The 20,837-nt window shown below is 39.5% G+C and overlaps 1 protein-coding gene across 12 annotated transcripts in view; it reads left to right on the forward strand.

The window, feature by feature from the left end:
- Positions 1–486: 486 nt before the first annotated feature.
- Positions 487–20,837, forward strand: part of PHF21A (PHD finger protein 21A) — a 196,591-nt gene continuing 176,240 nt past the window's right edge. For 3 of the 12 annotated variants that reach the window (XM_049647519.1, XM_049647542.1, XM_049647527.1), the window contains exon 1: positions 488–1,059. The gene's annotated coding sequence lies outside the window, so the exon portion shown is untranslated. The other 9 variants (XM_049647543.1, XM_049647544.1, XM_049647525.1 and 6 more) reach the window with 5 other exon arrangements.

Consider the following 20,837-nt stretch of genomic DNA (forward strand, 5'->3'; position numbering starts at 1 on the left):
CCGCCGCTGCACTGGAGTTTGGCTGCTGCTGCCCTACTTCACTCTAGTTTAGTTTCACTCACTTTACATCCGGGTTTTTTCCCTAGGCAATGGGGGCCGCAGCACACCCCGTTCCTTAGGCAAAGTGAAATAAATTCGCCGCACCGACACGTCAAGTAGTCCGCCCGCCCGAGCGCCGCCGCGGGCCCCCGCCGCCCCTCCCGCCGCCGCCCCGTCGCCCCCGGGGGGGCCCGTGCGGCCCAGGAGCCGCCGGCGGAGACGCGGGGGCCCGGGCCGGCCTCCGTACAACTCCGCCCGGCGGCCCCCTCCCTCCCCGCCGTGCCCCTCTACCCCGGCGTCTCCTCTCCCCCCCCGCCTTCGTCCCCGCTTTCCCAGCCCCAGTCCCTCTCGCCCGGCTCTCGGGAGCGGCGGGGGCGCGCACGGCGGCGGCGGCGGCGGGCCGGCGGGGCCGCGCGGCGGGCTCCCGCGCGGGCGAGTGTGTCTGGGCCTGGGCGGAGGGATCCCCGGGCTGAGGCGGCGGAGGTGCTGCGGCCCGGGGCCGGGTGGTGAATGGGCTGGTGGTGCTCGCTGCTGCTGCTGAGAGGAGGAGGAGGAGGATGAAGAGTTGGGCTTGTTTGTCTCCCACAGTTTCTCTCCTGCTGCTCTGATTCCCCCCCACCCCTATTCCGGCCCGGGGCCTGTGTGTGTCTCTCCTGGAGGAGGAGGAGGATCCAGTTCCTCCCCCCACCCCCTCCTCCCCACCCCCCCTTGCCTGGGGAAGAGGAGGAAAGAAACAGCCCAGAGAGAGAGAGAGGGAGAGAGAGAGAGTGAGTGAGAGAGAGAGAGAGGGAGAGGAGAGGAGGAGGAGGAGGAGGGAGAAGGGAACAACCTACCATCTTAACACACTAATATCTAAAAAGTGCGAGAGGCCCAGAGCAGCAGCAGAAGCAGCAGCAGCAGCTCCAGCTTCTTCCCTCCCTCCCCATGAAGAAGAGTTCCCTCCTCCTCCTCCTCCTGCTTCTCCTGCTCAGAGTTCCTGCCTCCAGCTGCCAGGGGGGACAACCAGCCAGCAGCAGGAGGGTGCAGTATCCCAGCTTTTCCATTCTCTCTTCTCCTCACTCTCCTCTTTTTTTCTTGAGTAGCTCTCTTTCCCCTCCCTCCCCCCTTCCCCCTCTCCCCCTCTCCCCGTCTCTGTCTTGTCTCTGGTGTTTGTCTCTGGGAGGAACTGGGGCTGCCTGCTTGGAGTTTGTTGTGGGGGGGAGGTAGGGGGAGGGGAGGGGTGTGTGGGAGGGAGGAGGGAAAGGGGGGTGTTCTCGTCAGGACCCCTCAGTCAACTTGAGATTTGAGCAATAACTTCCCCTTCGGGGCGCCCCCCTGCGTGCCCTTCCTATTCCTCCCCCCCTAAAAAAAAGACAATGGAAAAACCTTGTCTCCCCCTTCCTTCCCTCTGCCCTCCACCCCTCCCCAGGATAAATTGGAAGTAAGTTTATGAGCAGCCTCGGGAGCCTGGGCGCTGAGTGCTGGGCCGAAGCGGGTGACAGAGGCGGCGCGCCGGGGGTGGCGGGGAGGGGGCGTCACATTGTCCCGGCGGGGGGCCGGGGAGGGGGCCGCCGGCGGGGGCGGGGGGCGCGGAGCCTCGTCCGCCCCCTCGGCTGTCCCTCGGCCCGGGGATGGTCGCCTTGGCTCCTTCATCACCCTGCCCCCCCCCCCCCGGGATGCTGTCGGGGGGAAGTTTTTATTATGATTATTTAATTAATTAATTAAATTTTTTTTTTTTTTTTTTTTTTTTTTTGAAAACCATCTTGTTTGGTGACTGAGGGATCTGGTTAAAAAAAAAAAAGCTGCGGCTGCTGACGCTGCCGGGCCCGACTGTGTGTGTGTGTGTGTGTGTGTGTGTGTGTGTGTGTGTTGGTGCATTTGTCTTGGGTGGCCGGAGCAGCGTTGGGGAAATTCCGCTTATTCTTCTTCTTCTGCAACTTGTTATTCCGGAGAGTCTGCCTGCACCCCTCACCCCGGGGCCGGCCCTCCCGCACTCGCCCCCGCCGCCTGCGGCCGCGGGGCGCCCCCGGGACCCCGCGCGGGCCGGGGCCGGCAGGCCGCTCCAAGAGGGGCCGCGGCCGCCCCTCCCCCGCCCGCGCCCCCGCCGGGGGGAGGGGCGCGCGGAGTGGGACTCTTTCCGTTTGGTCCAGCCCCGTCGTGCACGCAGTTCCCAACACTTCTCGTCATCCTCTCTTTGGTCTCTTTATTCTGCTGAGCGGTGCTGTTAGGATTTCTTTTTTTCCCCTGACCACGTTCGCTATGGTGGGTAGCAGCAAGGTGGCCCTGGTAGGGGAGGGGTTGATACCGAGATTGGGCACCAGGGGAAGAATGTCTCGGTTCAACTTTGTCTGTGGCTTGCACCCCCGGAGAAGGCCACACGCCGGTTGTAGGGTGCAGATGTGCTGAGAGTGATTTCTAAGTAGTTGAGTTGTTGAGATGAGGGTAGGACTGCTAATGGTAGGCAGGTTTTGTTTTCATTGGTGAATCCGGTGTCATCATATTCAGGGCATATGTTGAAATATTCTTTGTTTAGGTCTTGAAGTAGAGGATCTCACTCTGCACGTCCACATTGTGTTGTTTTTAAATGATGTCTGCAAGTGTGGCTTTCTAGAATTTCAAATGTGAGTTAAGGTCCGGGCGTGTGTGGGCCTCAGCATTGGCCTTGACAGTGAACTTTGTGGCTGTGTTTTGGATTTCAGAGATTTGCCCCATAGCCGGGATGTAAGCTGTACGTTTTTTGTTAATGGTAGGTGTCAGGAATGTAGATGCTTAAGCTGGGGACGTTAAAGGGAGAACATTCCTGTATTAATAATTGATAGCTGAATATTAGAATCAGATTAATTTGGGTTGTGAAAGTTTTTTTTTTTTTTTTTTTTTTTTTTTTCTCTTTTTGAAGCAGCTGTGCACTCTAGGAAGGAAGCCTTTTCATAGGCACACTTTATAGGAGTTCTTTAGGGCAGGGAGCTAGAATATCTCCTTTTGGAGAGGATACTCATGAACGTCTCTGGCTTCATCGAGGGCCTGCTAAGGGGACTGAAACTGGGACTAAGACATCTAAGTGTACTTTTCAGTGTTTATGTTGTTTGTTTACATCTGGTGTTGTCTCACATTTGGGCACTAGAAATAAATAGGTCAGTTTTGCTTTTGGTTTTTGAAGAGTAGCCCCCTCCCTCCCTTTTTTTTCTTAAGTTTCACAATTTACTTGGTTTCACAGCATTGTAGGAAACTGTTACTACATTTTTACTGGAAATACTATTATTCATTTTGATTTTGGTAAGTTCCTTTCTATTCTTTTTTTCCTGTCTTCACTTGTAAATGGACTCTACGTTGTGGGCTTAACACTAGCTTATTAGGGGCTATTAAAAATGTCTGAAGAATACATTTTAAAATATCAAGACATACTTCTTGATGGAAGGAGGAAATTTTTGTGTGCAGTTATATTCCTGTTTCAAAAAATTTCTGTACTTAAAACTTAAGTAGATAGACAACTATCCTTAAAGGGAGCATAGTAATAGTGCAGAAAATTCTCAAAACACAAACTTCTGGCTAATATGATAAAAATATTCCAGGTGCTTTTTTTTTTTTTTTATATCAGACTTTTGCTTTTGTTAACATAATGGTATTTGAATATGACTGGCATTGCTTGACTGGCCGTAATAAAGTCTTTTGCTTGAGTGCTTTTGAAGGCTTTTAAAGGTAGTTTGGAGATAATTTTGCAAGCTTTATTTAAGCATGTTGCACTTTGGACTCAGGCAGGTCTTTATGGAACCAGAATAGTGATAGATTAAAAAGAGTCGTACCAATGCCAGATTTTTCTCTTTAAGAGATATAAGTGATGGACAGGGCCCTCTTTCTTTTAGCTTTGAAGGGTTCATCCTTTTCCCCATTCAGTCATCTGGGAGAAGCTGCCTCAGAAATACTCTTCTTCTGCTTACATGAAGAACTCTAAATGCTATCCAGCAGGAGGTGCTACAGCAAGATAGAGCCAATCTCTGAATTCTGAGGGTCTTGCTACTTACTATAGCTCTATTAGCTTCAACTAAGCAGCAGGATTAACACTTTAAAGTTCCAGAAAGAACTTTGAGTAAGTCCATTTAAAAAAGTCCATTAATAAACTGTTTGTTATTTGATACTGAAATGTTTGATTGCTTTTTACCTGCTTACAATATTATGCAAAGTAGCTTTGTTATTGTGGACACACTTACGTACAGAGTGCTCTTAGAACTATTTTGATGATCAGTTAGTTTTGTATTGGTGAGTGGGGTGTTGAACACTTATGTGAAAAAATTACCGTGCACTGGCTATAAACAAAAGAAGTTGGTCTGACTTGGGGCTTTAGGTTTTTGTGTCATCCCTGTAATATTAATACATTTAGGATATTGGGTACTTGAAATTCTGGAAAGGGAGATACTGTATGGAAAAATTTTAATTTCTGTGTTTATGTCTCACATCTATGGACAGTAATCCTAATGGATAAATTCTTAGGCACTCACCTTCATAAATACATGTATGTGGTTGATGTCTTTGAGTTGGTCTCCAAAGAGATTCTTGAACTGTAAGTAAAGTTATATCTGTGAGTATAGGTCATTGCTGATATGTACATTAGTAACAATAACTGCATAAAGGTGAAAGTAGTTTCATAGCATCTACAGCACATGCTCCTTTGAAACCCTATTAGTGTTAGGCGAGTTGATTTATCCCTGGAAATATGCGACGGTGGTAGCTTGCAAAGTTTTATATCAAAGTTTTAGAAAGTTAGAAATGGGTAGAAAATCTGATGAACCTGCTTTGCATTTCGTCGGTTTTCTAGGCATAATACTGTACTTTTTTTCTCAGTAAGATCAAATGAGATAATACATTGTAAAAGTTCTTTGTAAATTATCAGAAGCCATGCAGATGTTGAGATGGGTAACTAATTAATACGTGGACAGAAACTTCTGTCTTTAAAATGTTAACTTTATCCCCATGATTTGGGAAATGAGCACGTTAAAAGTGTACCCCCCCAACACTTTCTGATTTTTTTTTTTTTTAATGCTACTGTGGTTACCAAAAAGCTCTTTGTTAACAGTCTTGAAGCTTTGTTTAAAAACTGCTGTGGAGGCAGTTTCTCATAATTAAAAAATAAAGATCATTTTTCTTTTTGTAGATCCTGTGAGATGTGTATCCTCCATTAAAATTTTCCTTCATTTTTTCATTGATGTGATAGTAGTTGATTTTAGTGAATATTTAAATTCCTGGATTCTTCTATAGACTCTCATTAACACACAGAGTAACAGATGTCACAGTTAAGGTTTTGATTGTTTTGAGGGATTCTGTTAACTTTCTGAAAAATTCGTACTAACTAAAGCCTTCAAGCTTGTTTCAAAGTGAAAAAGAAGTATATCTGTATGTATTAGTATTAGGTACATGTGTATATCATTTTGCCTCTTTTAGAGGGATGCTTGAGGAAATGACTACTCAAATATAGAGGAGTGCACTGAAATGTTTTTTGCGCAAAAATAACCCCAAAGTTTAAAACTCAGAGCCTTGATTTGTAGCTTTTTTAATAGACTCTGCTCACAAATTTGTACTAAAATAAAATAAAATAGAGATAATTGGGAGTCCTGGTGTTTATGAGCATTTCAAAAGGTTTAGTATCTTAAATTTTAGAAGTGACTGCTCTTTATGAAATAGCCCCTTTAATTAGAAATTAAATATAGAAACTTGTTTCTGTGTGAAGTGAGAAAAACATTTGACTGTTTAGATAAAAATGAAACCTCCCAGGGTAGTATTAACTTTTTTATCCTACGGACAGTGAATGCTTAAATTTGGTTTTTTGTTTTTTTGTTTTTTGTTAAGGAAATACTGAAGTTAGGGTTATGGTAATATGCTTTTAAATTTTGTATTCTTAGTATTTTATTGCCGAAGTCTTTTGTATTTAATTGCTATTCGAAGGGAGAAAAGGAAGGGATTAAAGTTTTAGGTCTCTAACCTTTGACAGAATTCCTTCATCTCTATATTCAGACTTGATTTCTTGAAGTATGTTTGAATCTTCATGTTAATTTGTCCTGGGAAATAATCGTGATTTTTGTTGACTTCTCAGGAACTTTTTGTACATAGGCTTTTCAGTAGGCTCTAAGTATTCTTTAGGAGCATAGCAGTATATTTTGATCACTTTAACTTTAGCAGGTGTGTATTTTTGCTGCTTTGAGATTTTTTTTTTTAAGGAGGTAATATGCTAACGCTGTTTTAAATTTATTGTAGATAATTACTTCTTAAATAGCATATGTTTTCTTGTTGTGTGTATATGTGGCTTGCTCTTTTTTAGGCTTTCATATAATTCTTATTTGTGTATTAAATTTTTGGAGTTATCTTTTGTGAGAATGCTGAAATAGATGTTTAAGAATAACTTTTGATTTACTTGTCTATCAGTTCAGTGTTAAACTGGGGGTGGTGGTGAACTCTTCCCTTTTCGAGATAATATATGAGGTTCAGTCAACCTTTGGGTTTTCTATAGCAACTTTCTTACACTAGACACTTGTGTGGCAGTTTGAATACCCCTCCATTTCTCTTCCTCCAATACATTGCAAGGCCTCCCCCTGTTTTAAGAAATAAAAAATAGCAGGTCTCTGTTGAAGGAAACTGTTCTTTCCTATATTTTGGAATCATCAATGGAAATGTTTTCAGTTTTTTTAAATAGACAAGTGAATCGGTAATAGGGTGATAGGAAGGGAATGGGGCCTAACAGGTTGGTGATCTAGGCTTTATTTTGACTCTGTGGGCCTAGGGGACAAAAAAGAACTTAAACACAGAAGCCAAAAAGATGGGTTTTGTTTTATTGTTTTGGCTGCATTGAGAATACAAACTGTCAGTACTTGAGGAGAAGGAGCAGCAGAAAGGAATTGATTTTTTTCTGCTGCAGATCCAAGTATTGTTAACCATGTGCATCTCTAAAGCAGCATACTTGCAAATCAGACAGTAGTTGATTCATTCATTCAATTAACAGTCAAACCCTAGACTGTTTTTTTTTTTTTTAGATTTTTAAATAAGTACCAAAAACTTCAGAATAATGACAATAATTTCCTGATAAAAGTGGGTGATAGTAACCATGGCAACTGCTATCTCTGGCCTTATGGACAGTATGTTGTATTGATGAAGCTTCAGATCCTGTAGTAGCCTGTCACTTTTATGGTGAAATGTAGTAACATGTGTTGCAGGTGATTTTTAGCTGGATTGTGTTAAATTTGTGTGCCAGCTTATCTTTCCTTGTTAGGAATTTCTTGGACTATATTCCACAGCATGTTTGTGAAGGTGCTGTTGCCTGAAAATAACCCACCACCTGTGTTAGGCCTCCTGATGCAGATTGCACTTAGTTTTTTCCCAGCCTCCTTCCTCAGTCTTGCAGAAAATAGGGATGTGTGTAGAAACTGTAAATACATAAATAATGGCTCAAAGTTACCTGTTTGGGTTTGGACATGTTATTGATAGGCAAAAAAAATCTTTTGTGTTTTCAGAAGAGGTCAGTGGATGAGAGAAATGAGTCTGTACTTGGAATATTTTTTTCCTAAGTGTTCTTTCTGGAAACGTGTATGTGTGTGAAATGAGGGGCTAGGAGTGGAGGGCAAAAATAATTGAGTAAGGACTTGACAAAAGAGAAACTTAAGTATTATTGTTTTTGTGTGTGTGATGGTGTTATGTGTATGTATTACTTTAAGAATATATTTCCTAATGTGCATTATTAGAGTATGGTAAATGTTTTTGTATGAGAATTTTCTGTGAGAAAAATTACATATAAAATATAACTTGAAAAACTGTTAAGAGAAAACCTGATAAAACAATTAAAACTTTTTTGGGGAAGGGGGATAGAGAGCTTCGGTACTGATCCAACCAAACTTAAAAAAATGGCTTTGAGTATCATGGTTTAAAAATTTTTTTAATTGTATAAAACCTTTTTTTTCTTTTTAAGCATTTCTTTTATATGCTTATCCTGTATGAGGTTTTTCTAATGTGAAAATGTTGTTCTAAATATTGATACTTTTCCAATATGTACTAAAGAAACTGCCGGAGCAGAGAGCAAACAAGTTAGATCTGAGTTTGACTAGGCCCTGATAATAAGATCTCGTCAAATTGTGCTGGAGATAGCTCAGACTTTCTTGAAACTTACAGTGATAGAATGAAGTGGTTTACTTACTACAAGTCCCAGGATGCATTTCGGGTTTTTGCTTAACTTCGGATTAGAGCATTGCATGCTGGGACCTGTAGTTGATTTAAACAGCACAGAGAACCCTTCCCTCTTGTCTACTCCATTTTATACAAACAGCTTTCCAAGCCTCTAAGAACTTTCTGCTAAGTAAAATTTGATTGCTAATATTGTAATTATCATGGTGCTGTTATTCTAAAGTGAGTCTTCAGAAACACTCTGCTGTTTTAGTTTATCTTGGATTAGTTTGTTGTTGTTTTATCGGCTGCTGTAAGATTTACATGTACAATAACTGATACATGTGTATATGTGTGTGTTTATATATTTAAAACTTAGCAGTTGTAAATTTTTTTGTTGTCTGTGGTGGTGCTAGATCACTTTACAATTACAGCATACAGATTGCTCTTATGGGCATCAGGAGCTTATAATCGTAGGGCCTGATATATGCTGTTCTCTTTTCTTTGAATGGGGCCAGTTATTCAGTGCCCGTATTTAAGCTCAGAGGGTTTTTATTATTATTATTCTGTCGTAATTGTCAACATCTTGCATCTTAGTATTTATTATTTTTTTAATTTAAAATTGTTTTATATTTATTTCCGTGCACATACAAGTGGGGGAGGGGCAGAGAGAAGGAAAGACAGACTCCCAAGCAGGCTCCACACCATCAGCGCAGAGCCCCACGTGGGGCTCAAACCCACAAACTGCGAGATGAGATCATGACCGGAGCTGAGATCAAGAGCCTGACCCTTAACCGGCTACGCCACCCAGGCACCCCTTGAATCTTAGTATTTTTAAAATGGAAGACAGATTCCTGAAACTTAATGTAGTTTTAGTGTAAATTTACCACTCAAAGATGTAGTCTGAAAGAGAAAAAGGTAAGGTTTCTTTAACAATTTGTTTATATTTTCAGTTGTGAGTTTAAATTCCTATTCTTTTTGTTCTTTAAAGTTCTGATTCTTTTATTAATGAATATCAGTATGTTGTTGCAGGGAGTAAATGTTAAGGTCTGTGAAAGCGCGTGGCACAGTGCCTGGCACATAATAAAGCCTCAGTAAATGTTCAGAAGTAGCAGTAGCAGCAGTAGTAGTGGTGGTTCTTGTTACTAAATAAACATCGTGCTTCCCATTTTCCCCTCTCTTTTGACGTTACTATCTGATTAGAAGCCTAGCCTGTTTCTGATAAGACCTTGAGATTTTTGTCCTATGGTGATGATGTGGCAATTCCTTAGAAGTTTTTGCTGTACGTAAAATGTCTTTGCACCTCAGTTTCTCCCTAAGTGATACGTGCCTCAAGTCAGACAACCAGCCAGTAGCAGAATTTTGACCAGGATTCAGCTCTTGGTCACTGTACCGCAGCCCTTGGTTGACTTTGGAAAGTTCAAAAAAATAATGAAAATTTCTTCATTCATAATGCGTGCACTGGTAAAATATCCAAAGTAGTTTGATTAAAAGAAAGTAAGACGCTGCAAAAATGTTCCTCACGTCACAGTGTAAGTAACCTTGGAAAAATTCTGTTGTGTTTAGAAGCACGAACCAATCCATCACCACAGTTCACGGTGTTACAGGATTGATGTATTGGAGGCCAGTGAGCAGCCCCGGAAAGAAAATGTAGTTTCAGGTCTGTGGGTTGTACTTAAAATGTTAGGTTCAAAAAAATCATAAGTCTTTACATTCTTTTTCTCTTTTAGGACACTAACTTCTTTTAAGCTCTTGAACTTGTAGGATATTTTTATCTCCATGGCTAGTCTCTTTTAGCTTTTGAGAAGGGAAAGAGACATCTGGGAATATTGTAAAATGTAAGCATAAGTTGTGATGTATGTGCTTTAGTTTGAGGGTATACGGAATCAAGATCGTGTCTTTCTTACCTGCCTGGCCAGAATCTATTCCAGCTTTTTCCAGCTTGAATGTAGTTCATGGGATATTATTGCTGAGCGCTGCTGTGTTTTTAAGGAAGATTCTGCCTTTAGTAGTAATTATTTAAGTACTCGTTTACACAACAAACCAACGCACTATAATAATACTAACCTTTTTTCTCTCATAAATATGAACTGAAATTTGTTAATATTTTGATTCTTTAGATGTGTCAAAAATTTGTGGGATCTGATCGGATATGCTTCCACATTATGAGTGGTTTTATTTATCTTATATTAACTTTTTAAGACCCAACATTAAAATGAAATAAATTTCAGTGGTTACAAAGAAGGGAAATACAAAAGGCTAAGTTTTATAAGGGGTAAAATAATCTCTAGCATTAATTGGCCAATGCAGGAAAGATCAGATTTGGATGAATTCTCCTTATCTACATTTTCTAATTACACACGTGTAATTTTTGAAATACCAAAGTCGGAAATAAGGAGAGTAAAACTGGGCAGCCGTGAGTAATCCCTGTAGAGTCCTCTGACACACCTACAATATTGAGCACAGTTTTCTGTCTTTTTTTAATGAAATGTCCCAGGCCAGTGGAAGTGAAACAACTGTGATGATGTCAGAGGACTTGGCTTTTGAGACCAGTCCTGTCACTAGCAGTGTGCTCTTGGGAAATTCAGCCTTGCTGGGCTTTAGTTTTCTCTGTGGTACAATGGGGATAATGGTAAAAGCCTGTTTCACTATGCTGTTCAAAGGACCGGGTGAGATAATACTTATGAATGTACTTTATAGACTAAAGTGGTATGTATAAATCGAGTTTTTAATCACTAGTAGGTGCCTGGATTTTAAGATGTTTGTCTATGTTGTGTTAACAATGTTAATATTTTTAAAAAATTTTTCGTATATGAGTTAGAGTCATCTGAGTACCCCCCTGTCCATGGCCAACAGACAAGTTCTTAACTTGTTCTAGCATAGTTCTTGACAGTGTGCCACTGATACATTTTGTGTGTGTGTGTGTGTGTAATATATATAAATATCATAAATGTACTGGTGTGTTGTTATGGTAATAAAAACTTTCAATTATGGGCTTTTATATTTAAAAGTATTTTTATATGTTAATATACAAACTTACACAGATATATGTATTTGTTCTTGGAAAAGTGGCATAAATATAAGACTATTTGGCAGGTTGTGAACGGCTCTCGTACCGTAGGGTTATTTGTTGTCTTAATAACAACAATAATAATAAGGGTTTAACATTTACCGAGTACTTATTATGTATAGTGCTAAGCCTTTTTACATATAGGATCTCATTTAATTGTAATTCTCATAGCAGTATTCTGAGGATTTACTGTTCTTACCCTACCCCCATTTTATAGATGAGGAAATGAAGGCCTCCCTGGGATCACATAGGTGTAGCAAATGCTACCACCTGAATTCAAGCCCAGGTTTGAGTCCAGAACCTTTCCTCTTAAGTGTCCGTAATATTGTGTTAAACTATGTAATAATTCCTGTTAAAAACCTAGAAAATGAATTACTAAAGAAGTTTTTAATTTAGTGAAATGGCCACAGCTATGCTATATCATTTTGAGAATGTTTCATGTTGATTTTGGTTGGGTTAGATTATTTTGGGAATAGTGAGCTTTGGAATGGAATGGAAATGAAGGCTTTTGAGATAGTGCCTGTCTTGTTCATCACTGTATGCCAGTTGTGAAGCACAGTGCCTAGCATGGAGTGGGGACGAAGATCTATTTCTTAAGGTTTGAATTTGAGCACTTTGGCATGGTAGGTTATTTCATACATTTTCTGAGTAAGTGCAAATATTTTACACTGGCGATTTTAATTAGTCCTTAGGTAACTGTCAGAGTTTTAGAGGGTTTGACGAGAAATGGCCTTTCTTTTAAGACATATTATAAAGGCAGTGCATCTGAGTTAGTCTAACCATATAGTTATTATAAAATAGAAAATTAAAGTCATCCCATTCTACTTCTAAATTTTCTTGTGTTTTAAATATGTACTATATATATCCATTTCAAAAATAAATAGAATTATACCATGATACCGTCCTGAAGTTTACTCTTTTTCAAGTGGCTATTTAAAAAACTTGTTCTTGAAAATACTGCTCATTAGGAAGTGGGAGTGAGGTAGAAAGGAGAGAGGTAAGGTTTATACATTAAGGTTATAAACCTGCACTCTAGATTGATGGTTACCTATGGGGCAAAAAGCATTTTAAGTTCTTTTTACTTGGGCCTAATGCCTTAGAGATGGTCATTGTTATTTTTAAAACTTTCAAAAACGTTAACCAATTTAAAATGACAACACCATTTTCTGTCCTGTGCAAGTAATTTAGGAGACATCATTTCAGAATTAAGTTCTGCTAGTTTATTCTGGTAGCTACTATTTATAAAGAGATCAATTATGGTTTCACATAACTTTTTTTTTTAACTGGTGGGCTCTCTTCTTGGTTGTTAGGAGACATTCATTCAACATTTACAAATCAGAATAGTGTTTTAAAGCTGAGGAAATAATTTTAATATTTTAATTAATGGAACCTCAAACCAGTACCGCTTAATCGGCACGTAGATAGGTATCCTGCATGGGAATTAGTTATGGTACTCTCATCTTTATGTGAAGAGTGTTGGCTGACCTTACTCCCATTCCCATCCCTACTCACTTAACCACTACCAAATGTTACACTGAAAACCCCCCATTTTTAAAAAAAAAATTTTTTTTAATGTTTATTTATTTTTGAGACAGAGACAGAGCATGAACAGGGGAGGGCAGAGAGAGAGGGAGACACAGAATCTGAAACAGGCTCCAGGCTCTGAGCTGTCAGCACAAAGCCCGACGCGGGGCTCAAACTCACGGACCGTGAGATCATGACCTGAGCTGAAGTCGGACACTTAACCGATCAAGCCACCCAGGCGCCCCTAAAAAACCCCCCATTTTTTAAAGCAACAAAAGAAAGAAAAGAAAAATTATCCGAGTGCCATTTGTTTTTCCGGCATTGTGTAAAGTAAGACATAGGCAAGGCCTTATAATCTACATTAAGGCTTTGAGAGTTTTATCTTGGTGCTAAGGTTATTAGTCATAATTCACCTTTGTAATTTTTAAATTAAAAAAATTTTCTTTCATAGGTAATAAACTTTTCCTTATTTAAAAAAAAAGGCCTTCCTAGTTCTAGAATGCACTCCTTGTGTCTGAGGTGCCTTAATGCTTCTTTAGACTCATATTTAGTAGTGCTGAAGCTTGGCTTTAAAATACAAGAATTGGATCTGCTAGGACATAGCAGTTTACTTTATTTATTTTTAATTTGTTTTTAAGTTTTATTTTATTTGAGAGAGACCGAGACGGTGCAAGTGGGGGGGGGGGGCAGAGAGAGGGAGAGAGAGAATCTTAAGCAGGCTCCTCACTGTCAGCTCAGAGCCTGATGTGGCCCTCGAACCCACAAAACTATGAGATCATGACCTGAGCCCATACCAAGAGCTGGATGATAAACCGACTGGCCACCCAGGTGTCCTGGGCAGTTTATTTAAACTACAGTATAGTCAGTTTTAGCAAGCTAGTTCAAGAGTTTTCTCATCGGTAGCATTCATATGTGCTTTTCACTTTGTGTGGCTCGGAGCATGCCCTCGAAAGTATTTTATTATTTCTCAAAATAGTCTTATAACTGTACAGAAGGCTCAGTTCATGTCATGGATGGTCAAACTGAGGCAGAGACAAGAATGTGAGTAAGTTAATGGCAGAGCCTAATTTTCCTCTCTTACTTTTGGCCTTTGTAGCCTCTTGTCTCCAAACTTTAAAAAATTATGACTACCAGTAAATGTATATTTGTATGTAATTTTCTGAATTACTGTTTTATGTATGTTATAAAACATACGGGAAAGCTGCAATTTAAAAAAGGCTGATACTGGGGCGCCTGGGTGGCTCTGTCAGTTGAGCATTCGGCTCAGGTCATGATCCCAGGGTGGTGGGATTGAGCCCAGTGTCGGGCTCTGCTATGATCTGAGCAGGGAGCCTGTTTAGGGATACCTCTCTCTCTCTCTCTCTCTCTCTCTCTCTCTCTGTCACCCTCTACCCCCTCCCTCCCTCCCTCCCTCCCTCCTTCCCTCTGCCCCTCTCCCCATGCTGGAGTATGCTTTCTCTCTGTCTCAAAGAAAAAAAGTTAAAAAAAATAAAAATATAAATATAAGTTGTAATAATTCCTTCCATGGCCCCCTTCCATGTGCAGGGTGTGGGTGCACCCACTTGGTGACTAGTGCTCCATTCTTCCGCAGAAGAGGCAGCCATGGGGACACCTGGAGGACAGTTGGCACAAGGTGTGGGGCTTTTAAGTTGGAGTGATCTTTTGCAGCTTTTTAATTTTAAAGAAACAGCCTTTCTTTCTGAGAAAGGCCGAAAGATTGAGAGTAAAGGCCTTGGGAGAGGTGAGCTTAAGAGACAGAAATATAAGCCTTGTTTGTTTTCTTCTAGTTGACCAAAGGGAAGAGGCTGCCCACCCTGACAGCTCTTACTCCCACTATAGAGATGGCAGTGCCTTTTTCTGTTGTTGTTAGGCAGTTTATAGAACGCAGGATAGCTTGGTAAGCGTCTTCTCTGTGCCTGATATGACGTAACATTGTGGAGTATGCAGCATGCATGTTAAGTACAAGTGGTTGTATTTGGCTTGTTGCTGCAGCATTTTTGAGGATGTCATAAAAAGCAGTTCTCGTTCGGTGGAGTTGGATACGTGCAAATTATTGAAATCATCATTTCATGAAGACCAAACTTTGTCACTTGGATTATTCTATTTAGTATTTGTTTATTTCTCTCCTCTCCTTTCCCCCACCCCCCCTACCAGTACTTCAGAGCAGAAATCTTTTTCTGAAAGGAACAGATGCTGTTAACTTATCAGGACCTGATACTAAAAAGCCTACAAAAATCTTTGTGCTGCTTATTTTCTTTATTTAATCTATATGCAAAGCATATTGTAATTATTGCTGTTAGAGGGTTTTAAACTGATGGTTCCCCACCCTTTTTGTGCACAGGGGAGATAGATTAGGAATGCCAAATGGACAAGTTGGTATAAAGAAATAATGACCACTGAAATAAAACAGGAGTTCAAATAAAAAGCAAACCACATACAAATGTAGAATGAAAATATCTTTTAGTAAAATGTTAGCATGCTGTACTTGGAACAGATGCCACATTAATTCAAAAGAGAGCCCAGAAAATGTGGCAACTTTACGATGTCAATGGAGGGAGCTGCATAGTTCCTTTTCTCATTGTGTCAAGTTCTCAGTACCTCTAGGTCCAGTCCTGTTCTTCTGTATTTATTTGTTTTTACCCATAACTTGTTAGTATACCAATATTAAATCCGTGCTCATTTTTACTTATGTAATTAAACACATTGTCATAGTAGTAGATATTAGGGTGAAAAGCCCAGTAACTTGTAATGCAACAGCAATGATTTTTGTTTTAAATATGTGTATGAAAATATTCAGAATCTGAGGTAAAAATGGATTTTTCGCTCACCTTTCAAGGCACATTTATGATAATAAGATAGTCTTAAGAATTGAGACTTTCAAAGAGGGCTAGGCTTTTTTTTTTTTTTTGAGGCCCATCCTTTTTTGAATGTAGAATTTGGACAAGTTACAAAACTATGAGAATTTTGCATTTTTTTTCTCATTTAAATTTGTAGTTATCATTGGACATTTGTTATGATTTTTAAGTAGCTTAGATTCATTCATTCCTTTTGTGGTGTTTTTTATGGTGTTTGGGAAGAAGAAGAAAGGGTATTGGAAGGGTACTACTATACACACTTGGATACTTCCAGAGTGACATTCATTTTATAGGAGATTGCACTGGGACATCTCTGAATTGCCTGTTCCTTGCAGTGCATGGTTAGCGTGGGTCTGAGTGTGGAGAGAGATGGGCTAGGGGCTCTTAACCAGATTTACAGTGTGCCACTTCCTGAGCAGTGCAATGATCTAATCACTAGGGGCGTATCCTTTGTGCCTATAAAAAAGTCTGGTGTGCATGCTTAGAAGAGTACTGCTACTTTTCTCTTAATTAGTCAAAGCACGAAGGCTTACAATTTAGTAATTTTGTTGGAAAGGTTAGAAGTTTTGTTTTCATGCCATTCAGGTGAAGGGATGTTTTTAGCATGGAAGTAAATGAAGATCACTGGTCAAGTATCAGGTAGACACAGTTTGCATGGGTTCAAATCCTGGCTTTGCCACTTTACAGTAGCTCTGTGATAATGGTCAAATCACTTCATCCTCTGTGCCTCTGCCTCTCTTTCTTCATAAGTAAAACATGAATAATTAATAGTGCCCATAGCTCGAGAGGCCGTTAGGAGGAATTGGTAAGTTAATGTACAAACTACGATAAGTTCTTGACACATAGTGGTACTAAATAAATGGTAACTGTTGTTAGGTATTAGAACTTAACCTTAATTCCCAACTCCTTTCTTAGCTTCTCAAGGCCTCAGACAAATGTTGCATAGTGGGAAAAGAGCCTGAGCTTTGTGGTCTGACCCCTGGGTTGGAATCTCTGTACAACCGCTTAAAGTTGAGTGTGTGACCTTAGACTGATTATTTATGTTCCCTTCAACAAAGATGTCTCTTATACGAGCACTGTGCTGTTCATTTGGACTTCAGTTTCTTCATCTGCAATGTGGGAATGATAGTACCAACCTTCTAGGATTGATGTGAAGATAAAATGAGGAAATCTTAAGACACTTGATAAGCAATAGCTGCTGTTAGCAGTGTTATGGTTATAGTCCCACTAGAAGATTATGGGGAAAGAGTAAATATGGAGGGCTTAGCTGGAAAGGAGGGTTTTTTTTTCCCTGAAATGTCATGGTGAGAAGAGGTATGGATGGGAAAAGTGTATCTAATGAGTTCTTGTCTGTGAAAGTTCCGGGAGAAATAGAAAATATGTGGGAATATGTCAGTTTTAACAGACTTTAAAAAAATATCTCAGGGCACTTTATGCTTACTAAAAGACTTAGTGATATAAGCCTTTTTTTTTTCTTGCATCAACATAGTAATGTGGTTTACAATATGTCACTTAGCATGGAGTCAGTAGTAGACTAGGCATTATAACTCAAAAGTCTAAAGTCCTAATCAGCTGGTAAGTCCACTGGGTCGGCTGCTCAGGATAAATTATGTGTTTAACCCTTGAGAACACAGGCTTGGGTGGGATAACTAAGGGAAACAATTGTAGAGGCACACACACGCTTTCTAGTAACGATGGACATCATTTATTTGCCTTCTGATTTTGGGCATTTTGCCTTTGTGAAATTTCCTCTCATCTGGTGCCTGGTCTTTTCTTATGGTAATTGTTATTTTCTTTCTATATTTAATTGTCATATGTTACCTATATTGAGCCTAGAAACTGGGCCTAAGAATAAGCTGATCATAAGAAAAGCAACTCTTTAAGTTTCTTCCTTACAGTGATCTTAGAATTGAGATGTTTTTTGGTAAAGTAGTTGAGTTTTTAATATGTCCATTAGTGTGTGTGTGTGTGTGTGTGTGTGTGTGTGTGTGTGTGTGTGTGTATCTATCTGGTAAGTGAAATTAGTAATTGAGGGAGGGGGAATGATCATTAGTGTGAAATAGAATTAATTTTATTCATTCACTATGAATTCGGATCTGAAACTTTTTGATCTTTGATCTGTAGAGTTTTTTCCCTAGGATTCAACAAATGTATTTTTAACAGCTTATCACAACACACTGAATATGGCATGTGTTACCACCGATGAGCATTTGAGTTAAAGTAGAATAATAGCTTCCATTAACTTTTTGTTCTTATTTACTCAACTGTACCAGTTCATAAAGGCCTAGTAGGTGGGTAGAAGCATTTACTAGATTTTATTTTGTCTGTGTTCCTAAAACAATGTTTCTGCTTTCTGAGCAGAAATTCCAACAAGTTTGTTTTGATAAAGCGCGGTACTTACCGTATGGTTTTCTTTCAATTAAAAAAAAAATGTAATGTTACTTTACAGTTGCTAGAGTGGTCAGTAAGTGAAGCCTTGTAGTTCTAGAATTAGCATAGTATATGCACAGTATTACATTTTCTTTATGTAGGGCTTATAAAAGTTGGCTTCTCTTGGGTGAATGGAATTTTAGAAAGTTTAGAAGTGTATTTCATCTTAATGCAGGAGTTAGAAGTAGACCCTATGAGGTCTTTGGGGTTGATTTAAAGAATTGCACAGTTTTGAAAATCAGTCTGTCTCTACCCGATTTGTAAAAGGTGGGCCACTGCTGCCCGGGCTGAACTGTTAGACTTACGTGGAAACCTGCCTGGTTCAGGGGTGCGTTAACTGTGTTATAGAGAGGTGCACATCTATTACGCATACTCCCTCTGTTGCCTTTCGTTTCCCCTTAACTGTCTCTTTGCCATCTCTTCTCTGTGTACGCTATCCCGTCTGCTGTTGATCAGTCCCTCCAAAGCCACCACCATCTTATTCTGTCTCTCTTAAAAACAAAACGAAATGCTATCGTAATGATTAGTTTTTAAATGTTTTTATTAAATTTTTAAAAAATATTTATTTTTGAGAGAGAGACAGAGACAGAGCGTAAGCAGGGGTGGGTGTCAAGAGGGAGAAACAGAATCTGAAGCAGGCTCCAGGCTCTGAGAGCAGTCAGCACAGAGCTCGACAAGGGGCTCGAACCCATGGACCACGAGATGATGACCTGAGCCGAAGTCGGACGCTTAACCGTCTGAGCCACCCAGCTGTCCCTAGAATTTCTTTCTTTAGTCTGTAAAGTACAAAATGTGGCTGTGATGCCTTGTTTTTAGGCATTGTTGGCATTTCATTAGTTGGTAGTTGCAAATAGACCTTTTCCAGATTTCTCCTAGTGGTTTTGAACTGTTAACTGGATTGTTTTGGTAAGAAAAGTAAAACTTGGAAATTAGCTGTGGTTAAATGTTAATGGCTATATTGGATTTAAATTCAGTAGCTTCTAAGATCTATCCAAGGCATTTCATCCGTTGCATAGTTATACATACTGAAAAACATATTTGAGAAAAGAGTTTTCACTTTGTAGGATTTTTAAAAACCTCTTTTCATGGAAATTTAAAAACATATGCAAAAGCATAGTGAATAATATTAGCAAACCCCACATACCTCTTAACCCAACTTCAACAGTTATCATTTTGCCAATGTTTACAGTGTGTGAAACATAACAAGGAAAGTAATTTTATGTTTTTAAAACATGCAGTACAAGTAGATCTGTTGGTATACTGGAAAAAAATGTGTGTGAGAATGTTAACTCTTTTCATACATTGTAAATTTAATACTGGTAACCACACTTTAGGATAATACTGCTTTCATAATTTGTCTTTGAACTTATTAAAGACATCAGCCACTACTGCTAGAAAGATTTTAGTTTTCTTACCCCTTCTGTCTTTAGAAACTCTGGATTATTAGGTTTGAATTTACTATCCTTGTTAGTTTCATTTTATTTTATGTACACTTGCCTGTTGGCAACTTTTGTATGGGCTACCAGTAATGGTCTTTTCTAGAATATGTAGGGCAACTTAAAGTTGGAAATTACAAAATCTTGTTCTCAGCATTTTATCCTTTGAACGTTCTATTTCTGTGTCACCTGGTTCTATTTCATCTGCGTGTATGTATCAATTGACTAAGGAATACATGTTATTACTTGTTAAAATAGTTTGTTGAAGAGGGAATTTTGATTATCTGCTATCCCTGGACCTGATAACAGTGATTAGGAACTTAAGTTATTTGCTCCCTCGTTCGCTTCTCTTTGGAGTAGTAAGTTGTGCCTGTGCCTGCAGTTGTGGGGCCTGCTTATTTCTAGCCACTGCAAGGTGATGGTAGCCTTATTTCTGAATTTCCTTGCTTTTATTAGTTTAAATTAGACCCATAGGAGTAATTATTCTACCCCAATGCATGAGGAAGCATAGTCATTGGGTGTTGTGCAACTAAACCCGCATGCAGTGCATTGAAAAGGTATCTTCAATGTTATGATGCTGTCTGGCATATTTAGTTTAGTGCAAGGAGTGTACGTATTTAATAGGACCTGTAATAAGCTTCCTTTATACCAAAGATATATTTTTAAAAATTATACCTAAAGACGACTTTATAGTATTCCCCAGTAGAGTTCATCTAGAGCAGCAAAATCTTTCTAAAATAAAACTTATTCCTTTAACCGGTATTCATTTAAGTGGGTTTCTCTGTACTTGGTTTCCATGGAAATAGCGAATAGCTAACGTTATTTATAAGGTGAAAGTAAAATAGGGTGCCTAATGGGACCCCATGCTGCTCTGATGAAGAGACTTAGGAAAAAAATCCATGCTCATGGGATTTTTTTTTTTTTAACAAGGTTAATAGAAGCCCTGATTTCAGTCTTCTGTAACAGAACATATTTTTTGTTTTAAAGGCTAGCATTAATATCAAGCAAACTTCTTTTTTTTCTTTTGGTGTATATTGCTTTCACTTTCAACTTTTAGGACCACTTACTTATCAGCATGATTGAGGCTTTATGCTTCAGACTCGTGCTTCTTTGTGGTTTTTGTTTCAAAAGTTAAAATCTCCAGCATATTGTAGCTTTTTCAGTTTCTCATTGACATTTCAAAATGCAGATAAAAAGCTAAATGTTCATTAATGATAGCAGTGATGATAAAGAATCAATATGTTGGACTACATAGGTTTTTTTTCTTTTTTCTTTTTTTACTATGAGTGTTTGGAACCATTTTTAGTTTTCAGGCCTTAAGTCAGGGTTCTCTTTTATTTGTGTTGTGGAGCTAAACCTGTGTAGAGA

This window comes from Panthera uncia, chromosome D1, assembly GCF_023721935.1.
Source record: "Panthera uncia isolate 11264 chromosome D1, Puncia_PCG_1.0, whole genome shotgun sequence".
NCBI lineage: Eukaryota > Metazoa > Chordata > Mammalia > Carnivora > Felidae > Panthera > Panthera uncia.